The sequence below is a fragment of the Musca autumnalis genome, unplaced genomic scaffold, assembly GCF_047663935.1.
Source record: "Musca autumnalis isolate F117 unplaced genomic scaffold, ASM4766393v1 scaffold_1, whole genome shotgun sequence".
Classification (NCBI taxonomy): Eukaryota; Metazoa; Arthropoda; class Insecta; order Diptera; family Muscidae; genus Musca; species Musca autumnalis.
In genome coordinates, this window is record NW_027411644.1 from 83080629 (window position 1) to 83090698 (window position 10070).

The window sequence follows — 10070 nt, forward strand, 5'->3', positions numbered from 1 at the left end:
CTAGCGGTTAATTGAAGTAGGTGCCTTGAATTTAGGTACAAAAGTCATAATATGACTAAAACAAGATACGTTTAGGATACTATTTGATTTTAGCTTCATATTATAGTTGAACATGACAAATTTCTAACATTAACCCACCACGCCCCTATCATGGCGTAGGCGCCCCACCCCTTACATATTTCATAATATTAATATATTGACATTTGCAATTACTTTTTTCATGCGAATTATTGGGATTTATATTCTTCAGTAGTTGTCTTCTTACGGTATAAAATGTGTTTTTGATATCACAAAAGGTAAAGAAGATATCACATAAAATACCTACCATAATTATTTTTCCCAATACCCTGAAAACATATAACCGCGTGCGTCCGCTACCATACCTATGACACAAACGCCAACTTTTAGGAGATGATAGATCTTCATTAAACTCACAATTTTGCTTTTAACGGGGTTTTTTCTAGCACTTATATTTTACGAGAAAATCGGCGCTGGCGTAGCCGCCCCAGTGGCGAAGGCGCCCCATGTTACCATATATCATCATTATTTGAGTAAAAATTATAAATATTTCAAATTTTGAAAGAAACAGACATATATGCTCTCATGGTAGAATAAAGTAAAGGTAGGCCACAGCTAACAGCTGATTACAATTTTTTTCTTTTTATGGCCTAATCTGTCAAAAGCAGGGTTGTCATTTTGTACTGTTTTTGACATAATGCAATCATAAAGGTAGATGTATCGCTGAATTGTTCCAACAAAAAAAAATTCTGATGTAACACTATATCTTAAATTGACAACAAGGACAAATAATAGCTGTGTTCCTTTACTTACCTGAGGTTACCATTTTAACCATTTGTTACCATTTTTAACCTGCAAAGCGTTCCTTAACCCCGAAAAGTGGCAAAACTGGAAGCAATTTTTAAGAGAGTGAGAGGGGAGAGAGCGAAAATAGCTTTCTCTTCTACCACAGGCTACCAGCAAAATTTCTGCAGGTAGAAAATGGCAGAACTGATTTTTCGACTTTTGTTTGACGATTATTTCACAAAATGGACGAAAAACCGAAGAAAAAGTCGAACACTGACAACACTAAATTAAAAACTGTGAAATAAAATACGAAAATTGATTTTTTTATGTTTTTTCTTATATTGCTGCCGGATCAACCATTTTTCCGTTCCTTTACTTTTCTGGTAAAAATGTTCATGAGATAGCAATTTTGAACAATTTTGACACTTTTCTCTTTTACCACTCTTACCATTAAAAAAGTAAAGGAACAAAGCTAATGTGTATTCACGTGGCAAAATAAAATTGTTGATTTTTTAGCCAAACTTACGAATGAACAATTTATCAAATATTGATATTAATTTAAATTTGTTCCAAAAGTACGGGAATGTAAAAATTAAAATTTTTGTAAAAATTCTGCTGACATTTATCAGCAAATCGGATGCCAGCAATCACGATGTCAGATTAGCCAAACTTGTCAAGTAGAAAATAAGTGAATGACATTTTTTCATTGTCATAAGTTTGGGAAGAACTTTTGCTATTTTTGGAACACTTTTCCAACAAGAATATTCTGGAGCCTAGCTAAAGAAATGTTTTTACACTATATGGCACGTTTAACATATAAAAAGTGGAGCTATAAGTTCCATATGTTTTTGTAATACGGATAGCTATGCATGTACATCTACCATTATTATTTTACCATGCCATTTGACGTTTTAAGCCGTGGCTGCAGGGTGACATTTCTCAGTGATTTTCATACCTGGCCTACCTCTACTTCATTGTACCATGTATGATCTGTTCCAGAACCTGCAAGATGCTACTATTTTTTACTACGATAAGATTTTTTTCCTTATGTTATCGATATCTGCATGGTACAATGAAGTAGAGGTAGGCCAGGTATGAAAATCACTGAGAAATGTCACCCTGCAGCCATGGCTTAAAACGTCAAATGGCATGGTAAAATAATAATGGTAGATGTACCTGCATAGCTATCCGTATTACAAAAACATATGGAACTTATAGATCCACTTTTTATATGTTAAACGTGCCATATAGTGTAAAAACATTTCTTTAGCTAGGCTCCAGAATATTCTTGTTGGAAAAGTGTTCCAAAAATAGCAAAAGTTCTTCCCAAACTTATGACAATGAAAAAATGTCATTCACTTATTTTCTACTTGACAAGTTTGGCTAATCTGACATCGGGATTGCTGGCATCCGATTTGCTGATAAATGTCAGCAGAATTTTTACAAAAATTTTAATTTTTACATTCCCGTACTTTTGGAACAAATTTAAATTAATATCAATATTTGATAAATTGTTCATTCGTAAGTTTGGCTAAAAAATCAACAATTTTATTTTGCCACGTGAATACACATTAGCTTTGTTCCTTTACTTTTTTAATGGTAAGAGTGGTAAAAGAGAAAAGTGTCAAAATTGTTCAAAATTGCTCTCTCATGAACATTTTTACCAGAAAAGTAAAGGAACGGAAAAATGGTTGATCCGGCAGCAATATAAGAAAAAAACATAAAAAATCAATTTTCGTATTTTATTTCACAGTTTTTAATTTAGTGTTGTCAGTGTTCGACTTTTTCTTCGGTTTTTCGTCCATTTTGTGAAATAATCGTCAAACAAAAGTCGAAAAATCAGTTCTGCCATTTTCTACCTGCAGAAATTTTGCTGGTAGCCTCTGGTGGAAGAGAAAGCTATTTTCGCTCTCTCCCCTCTCACTCTCTTAAAAATTGCTTCCAGTTTTGCCACTTTTCGGGGTTAAGGAACGCTTTGCAGGTTAAAAATGGTAACAAATGGTTAAAATGGTAACCTCAGGTAAGTAAAGGAACACAGCTATTATTTGTCCTTGTTGTCAATTTAAGATATAAGCTGTGTTCCAGAACTAAAAAGTGTTTACAATTTTTACGACTTTTACACATTTTACTCGAAAAAGCGTTCCCGTACACAAAAAAGTTGTATAATGTTCACTTCTCTTTAAACAAAAATGGCGCTGAACGACACTCTCTTTAAAAACTTTTTACACGACAAATTTGGGCGAGTAAAAAAAAAGTAACATGGTTGCCGGCGTCTGATTGGCTGATACGCCGACTCTGACATTTGTTCCAGTTTTTTTGACGTATTTTCCATTTTTCCGTTCCCGAACTATTTCAAAAAACTTGTGTGTGAAAACAAATTTTTTGCAGTTCTCTCTTTTACGAGTTTTACCATTAAAAGTACGGGAACGAAGCTATAGTGTTACATCAGAATTTTTTTGTTGGAACAATTCAGCGATACATCTACCTTTATGATTGCATTATGTCAAAAACAGTACAAAATGACAACCCTGCTTTTGACAGATTAGGCCATAAAAAGAAAAAAATTGTAATCAGCTGTTAGCTGTGGCCTACCTTTACTTTATTCTACCATGGATATCTGCATGGTAGAATAAAGTAAAGGTAGGCCACAGCTAACAGCTGATTACAATTTTTTTCTTTTTATGGCCTAATCTGTCAAAAGCAGGGTTGTCATTATGTACTGTTTTTGACATTATGCAATCATAAAGGTAGATGTATCGCTGAATTGTTCCAACAAAAAAATTCTGCTGTAACATATCTTAAAATTGACAACAAGGACAAATAATGTGTATTCGCGTGGCAAAATAAAATTGTTGATTTTTAGCAAAACTTACGAATGAACAATTTATCAAATATTGGTATTAATTTAAATTTGTTCCAAAAGAACGGGAATGTAAAAATTAAAATTTTTGTAAAAATTCTGCTGACATTTATCAGCAAATCGGATGCCAGCAATCACGATGTCAGATTAGCCAAACTTGTCAAGTAGAAAATAAGTGAATGACATTTTTTCATTGTCATAAGTTTGGGAAGAACTTTTGCTATTTTTGGAACACTTTTCCAACAAGAATATTCTGGAGCCTAGCTAAAGAAATGTTTTTACACTATATGGCACTTTTAACATATAAAAAGTGAAGCTCTAAGTTCCATATGTTTTTGTAATACGAATAGCTATGCACGTACATCTACCATTATTATTTTACCATGCCATTTGACGTTTTAAGCCATGGCTGCAGGGTAACATTTCTCAGTGATTTTCATACCTGGCCTACCTCTACTTCATTGTACCATGCATGGTACAATCAAGTAGAGGTAGGCCAGGTATGAAAATCACTGAAAAATGCCACCCTGCAGCCATGGCTTAAAACGTCAAATGGCATGGTACAATAATAATGGTAGATGTATCTGAATAGCTATCCTGTTTTACAAAAACATATGGAACTTAGAGCTTCACTTTTTATATGTTAAAAGTACCAAATAGAGTAAAAAACTTTTTTTTAGATAGGCTCCAGAATATTCTTGTTGGAAAAGTGTTCCAAAAATAGCAAAAGTTCTTCCCAAACTTATGACAGTGAAAACATATCATTCACTTATTTTCTACTTGACAAGTTTGGCTAATCTGACATCGTGATGGCTGGCATCCGATTTGCTGATAAATGTCAGCAGAATTTTTACAAAAATTTTAATTTTTTACATTCCCGTACTTTTGGAACGAATTTAAATTAATATCAATATTTGATAAAATTTTCATTCGTAAGTTTTGCTAAAAAATCAACAATTTTATTTTGCCACGCGAATACACATTTTTGTCCTTGTTTTCAATTTTAAGATATAGTGTTACAGCAGAAGTTTTTGTTGGAACAATTCAGCAATACATCTACATTTATGATTGCATAATGACAAAAACAGTACAAAATGTCAACCCTGCTTTTGACAGATTAGGCCATAAAAAGAAAAAAATTGTAATCAGCTGTGAGCTGTGGCCTACCTTTACTTTATTCTACCATGGTACCATGGATATCTGTATGGACCAACTGTTTCTGCAAATAACAGTGTTGTCAACTTTAGAGGTCAGAAAAATGCTTAAAAAATAATTATTAAATTAAAATTTTACTTTTATACATAATTTACATATAATATTTCATTTTCATATGATAAACATTATTTGTTGCATTGAAAAGTGTGCAATGTGATAATTTACGTTTCATTTTAATTTATTAAGAATTCTCCACGAGAATACGTAAGGAAAAAATCGTCAAATTATCGGTCTGTTCCTTTACTTTTGAAAATGGTAAAACCGGCAAAAGTAGTAAAAGTTGTAAACTCATTGCATTGTATGGTGTCTGAAGTAAAGGAACGCTTTTCGAGTAAAAAGTGGTAAAACTTGAAGATTCTTGCACGTAAAGGAACAGAACTTATAAATACCCTTTAATGGATATCACTGATAGAGTTGTGCAATCTAGTTCATTTGAAGGATCTAGTTCAATAGCTCAGCTCTTTAAACTGAACTAGGTCAGTAATCTAGTTCATAGTTCACTGTCCAGTTCAATCATTCGGATCAAAATCGTTCATCGGCTCTTAATCGGTCGTTTGATAAAAACGCATACATACTCCATATACAAACAAACAAAAGACTAATCTAATTTAACTACTCCATAACAAAAATATTACATTTGCATAGTTTTATTGCATTTTTAAAGAAAGAATAATTAATTTTAGAAAAACATTCATTTAGGTGGCTGGTAAAAAATCGTATGTTGTGTGTGTAGAAATTGTCATTGTAAAAAAGCTTTGTGTGTGTGTTTCTTTTTATTTTTATACCCTCCACCATAGGATGGGGGTATATTAAGTTTGTCACTACGTTTGTAACTACTCGAAATAATCATTGTAGACCCCACAAAGTATATATATTCTTGATCAGCGTGCAATTCTACATCGATATAGCCATGTCCGTCCGTCTGTCTGTCTGTCCGTCTGTGGAAATCACTCTAGCGTCCGAACGGATTGACGTAGGTTGATGAAATTTTGGGAATATATGTTATATTTACGTAGGACTTTTGGTATTGAAAGCGGGCTATGTAGGTCCACGCTTTCGTATAGCCCCCATACAAAATGACGCGTGACGCGTCGTCGTTTTAAGGAATTTTTTAAATATTTGGTCCATTTTACCACCGAATTGGTTGTAATTTGGTACTTTGTGTCTCCAGAGGCCAAAAAATATTCCTACCAAAGTTGGGTTATATAGGTCCACGTTTTGGTATAGGCCCCATATAAGGACCCATATAAAGTACGCGTCATTTTAATATATTTTGAATGTATTAGACCCATTTGACCACAGAATTGGTTGTAATTTGGTATTTTGTGTCTTCAGAGGCCAGAAAACATTCCTACCAAAGTTGGGTTATATAGGTTCACGTTTTGGTATAGCCCCCACATAAGGCCCCTTATAAAGTACGCGTCATTTTAATATATTTTGAATGTATTAGACCCAGTTGACCAAAGAATCGGTTGTAACTTTGTATTTTGTGTTTCCAGAGGCTAAGAAACAGTTCTACCATAAAATGTTTATATAGGCCCACGTGTTGATATAGCCCCTATAATACGATATCTCCCGATTTTCGATATTTTGAAGGTTTTAGCCTCATTATCACACCGAGATGGCTGAAATTTGGTATTTAGTCTTCTTTAGGCGTATAAAACTTTCCCCCAGAAATTTGTAGGTGTAGGTCCAAGCCATCATATAGCCCCCATGGAACGGTACCTTCCGAATTTTGGTATTTTGAAGGTTGTGGCCACATTAATCCACCGAAATGGCTGAAATTTGTGGTGGAGGGTATAAAAAGTTCGGCCCGACCGAACTTAACGCTTTTCTTACTTGTTTTTCCTTTTTTCTATCCAAAAAGGCAGATTCAATAGGTAATGGATTCGACATATTGTAATATGTTATGTCTCGTATGTTTTTGTAGAAATCTTCATTTTCGGACAGCTATTCCATGTACCTTGATCCAAAACATAAACAAACTGATCACATTGCAAAGGCATCCCTTAACATAGACGAAGCCGTCACTTTATGTATGTATTTGTGAACGACATGTTGAACTAGATTGTGAATCGTTCGTAGATCGTACGGTCACCGACTGATTATAGTTCAGTGAACTATTGAACTATAATGAACTATATCGACTGATCTAGTTCATACGCTCTTTTCAATGAATCGTTCAATTGAACTAGTTCGTTCATGAACTATACAACTCTAATCACTGAATGAACAAGGAAAGCATAAAGCATGGCATACACTATCAAATTGGCTTGTCCATCCGATGAACTCCTTCTGTACGTGTGTGCTTGATAAGTGTGTAGCAAAGCATTCAATCAGCCTTCAATCTGCAACCAAAATCTTCAAATTTTCCTCTACCAAACGAATGAACTTAATTTTTTTTTATTTCATACCAAACACAATGTTTTCTTTTTCCAAAATTTCTTTTCGACAATTTTGAAAATAAACCATATTCATTGGATTGATTGGGTTTCATTTTGAAAATCAAAACTGTTTTGATTTTCCTCAATCCATAAAATACACACACACATTCTCATATTTTGAAAAATGTACACATACTACTACAAATGTTGACATCAAAATTTGATAGTGTATGGGGCGCTTAAACATATGTTTGTCGGCGTTGAATGTTTATGTGGATAAGCTACGGGGTTTTTCACCACATACAGTGCGGTTCACATGGTGTGAAATAACAACTATACCTAACCCACAACGGATGAAGTAAGTAAGTAAGTAATATTTATTTGAGTCTTCTTCTTTTCAGTAAATGTACATAGTAATCGAATGGCAAAAAAAGTTTTACTTAGAACTATTGTCGTCTTGTTCTAATATACAGTAAATACGTAAAGATATGCTACACGCGAGAAATATTAATGTATAACGTACAAGAGAATTGGTACAATATGATAAGAGAGAATGAGGCTCGCTCCTGGCCTCAGCTGTTACGAACAGAGCGTATACGTCTGTAGCAAAATAAATAAAAAACAAAAACAAACATTAAAAAACTAAATAACAAAGATGTCTGTTGAATACAATGTCTAACAGATGTGACAGAAGTCATTATTTTAATTTGACATTTTTTTATAGTAAAATATAATTATTATCACAGATTATCGATAGCTCAAAAAAGCTTATTATGGATAAAATGAACATTAAAAATTTACATGTATTTAACACAGATATTAGTGGCATTTTATGCCAATCGATTGCTCAATGAGCTTATTATTTATGAAAAAAGAGGTAAGTGTAGTTGTTACTTTTAACGACCGAATAAACTAATAAATGAATTATCCTCTGTGACTTCCAGGAGTGGATTTTACATAAAACTGAGACAAGTTGTAACCATCTGTAACGTCTGATATTTCGTTTAGTACCCCTACAGATGACAGATAGGAAGAGTCTGTCCAGGAAATATTCTTATCAGCTTCATAAATTTCTTTCATCAAGGAGTTTTCGTGCGAGGCCAATTTGTCGATGAATATTTTTTGATGGACCATGGCATATTCACAAAGGGGAACAATGCGGGATGCATTGTATATATGTGTGTTGGAGTATCTTTTACATTCATTAATGTAGTTCTTGTTGATGCATTTTCGCAATATTTTTCTTTCCAGGATCTCCAATTCTTTGGCCACTATTGGGGAAATAGAGAACCAGATCGGGAATCCATATAGCAGAACGGGCCTTATTGCTACCTTGTAAAGAAGGAGCTTGGTTTTTTCTGGTAAGTGTTTGCTGTTTAGAATAAACGCAAGCCTGGCTAATATACCCTTTGTTTTTTGCATGTTGGCTCGCGCGTGTGAGTTAAATTTCATGAGGTTGTTGAATTGGATGCCGAGGTATTTCAATGTTGTTTTGAAGGGTATCTCCACTCCTTCTAAGGATAGTTCTAGCAGTTTGCTCTCCGGAACTACGTGCCTTGGACATTTTCCTGAAGCGTTGCGTATGCAGATTGCAACTGATTTGGCGGCATTAATCTGTATACCCCACTTCTTGTAATAATCGTTCACAATTAGAAGGTGATTTTTTGCGTCACTTAACGCTAAAAATGGTGATACATTATGTGCGTAGATCAAACAATCATCGGCATATAAGATAGCTTGTGAATCCTGTATGATATGAGGAAAATCATGAAGAAACAAATTAAAGAGAAATGGTGCCAAAATGCTGCCTTGAGGGACACCACTTTCTACTGAACCCAATGGTGATGATGCCTCATTAATACGGACCGAAAACGAACGTAATGTGAAAAAACTATTCATTATTTTCACAAGATATGGATCTATACCAATTTCAATTAATTTATACAGGATTCCCATGTGGCATACAGAGTCGAATGCTTTCTGGATATCTAAGGATATCGCCACAGTGCATTTTTGGTTCCTTAAGTTCGAAGTAATATCGCTATGAAACTTGAGCAGAGCGTGTTGAGTTGAATGGCCAGGTTTAAATCCAAATTGGAAGTTAGAAATTGGATCAATTATTAATTCATTCTCAATTTTTTCCTTTAGAACCGACTCAAAGATTTTTCCTATGTTGGATAACAAAGAAATCGGGCGAAAATCATCCACGTATGCACTATTTGATTTTTTTTTAATCGGTATGATTTTCGCACATTTCCATTGCAATGGAAAATAGCCGTTGTTGATGCAATTATTAAATAAGCAGGCCAAAAGTTTTATTGTTGCCTCTGGAAATTTTTTAATCATATAGTTTGATATTCCGTCAGGGCCGCTAGACTTTTTTGAATTAATATTAGAAATAATGCTCTTTATCTTTTCAGAGCCAGTGAAATGATGGGTGTCTGGATTGTTCAAAGCAGAGAAACCATTATCAAAGGAGTAAATGCGTGATGAAGTGGCGTCAATACAAGATGTAACTCTAGAATTGAGATCATGGACTGGATTTAATGGCAATTTTTCTTGAAATATTGAGCAATAAAATGATTGGAACTGGTTTGCAATTTCAGTACTGTTTGTAATAATGTCATTACCACTTTGGAGCTTCTGGCAAAAAGAAGATTTGGACTTCCCCGTAAATTGTGAAATTTTTTTAAATGCCGACGGGCCAGGTTTAATTTTTTTCAGTTTATTGTTGAAAGCATGAGCAGATTCTATTTCTATTAGCTCTTTTATGATAGTTTTTAGTAGTTGTACTTGTTTGGAAAGGA

The 10070-nt window shown here is 34.0% G+C and overlaps 1 long non-coding RNA gene across 4 annotated transcripts; it reads left to right on the top strand.

Moving 5' to 3' along the window:
* The first annotated feature begins 7561 nt into the window (after positions 1-7561).
* LOC141402182 (uncharacterized) lies at positions 7562-9863 on the top strand. 4 transcript variants are annotated; one of them, XR_012412553.1, is made up of 4 exons: positions 7689-8140; positions 8208-8441; positions 8515-9344; positions 9412-9863. It is a non-coding gene; the product is annotated as an uncharacterized lncRNA (long non-coding RNA). The 4 variants fall into 4 exon arrangements; XR_012412552.1 differs by having other exon boundaries at positions 7692-8140; positions 8515-9140; positions 9211-9863; XR_012412554.1 differs by lacking the exon at positions 7689-8140 and adding an exon at positions 7562-7621 and having other exon boundaries at positions 8272-8441; positions 8515-9863.
* Positions 9864-10070: the final 207 nt, after the last annotated feature.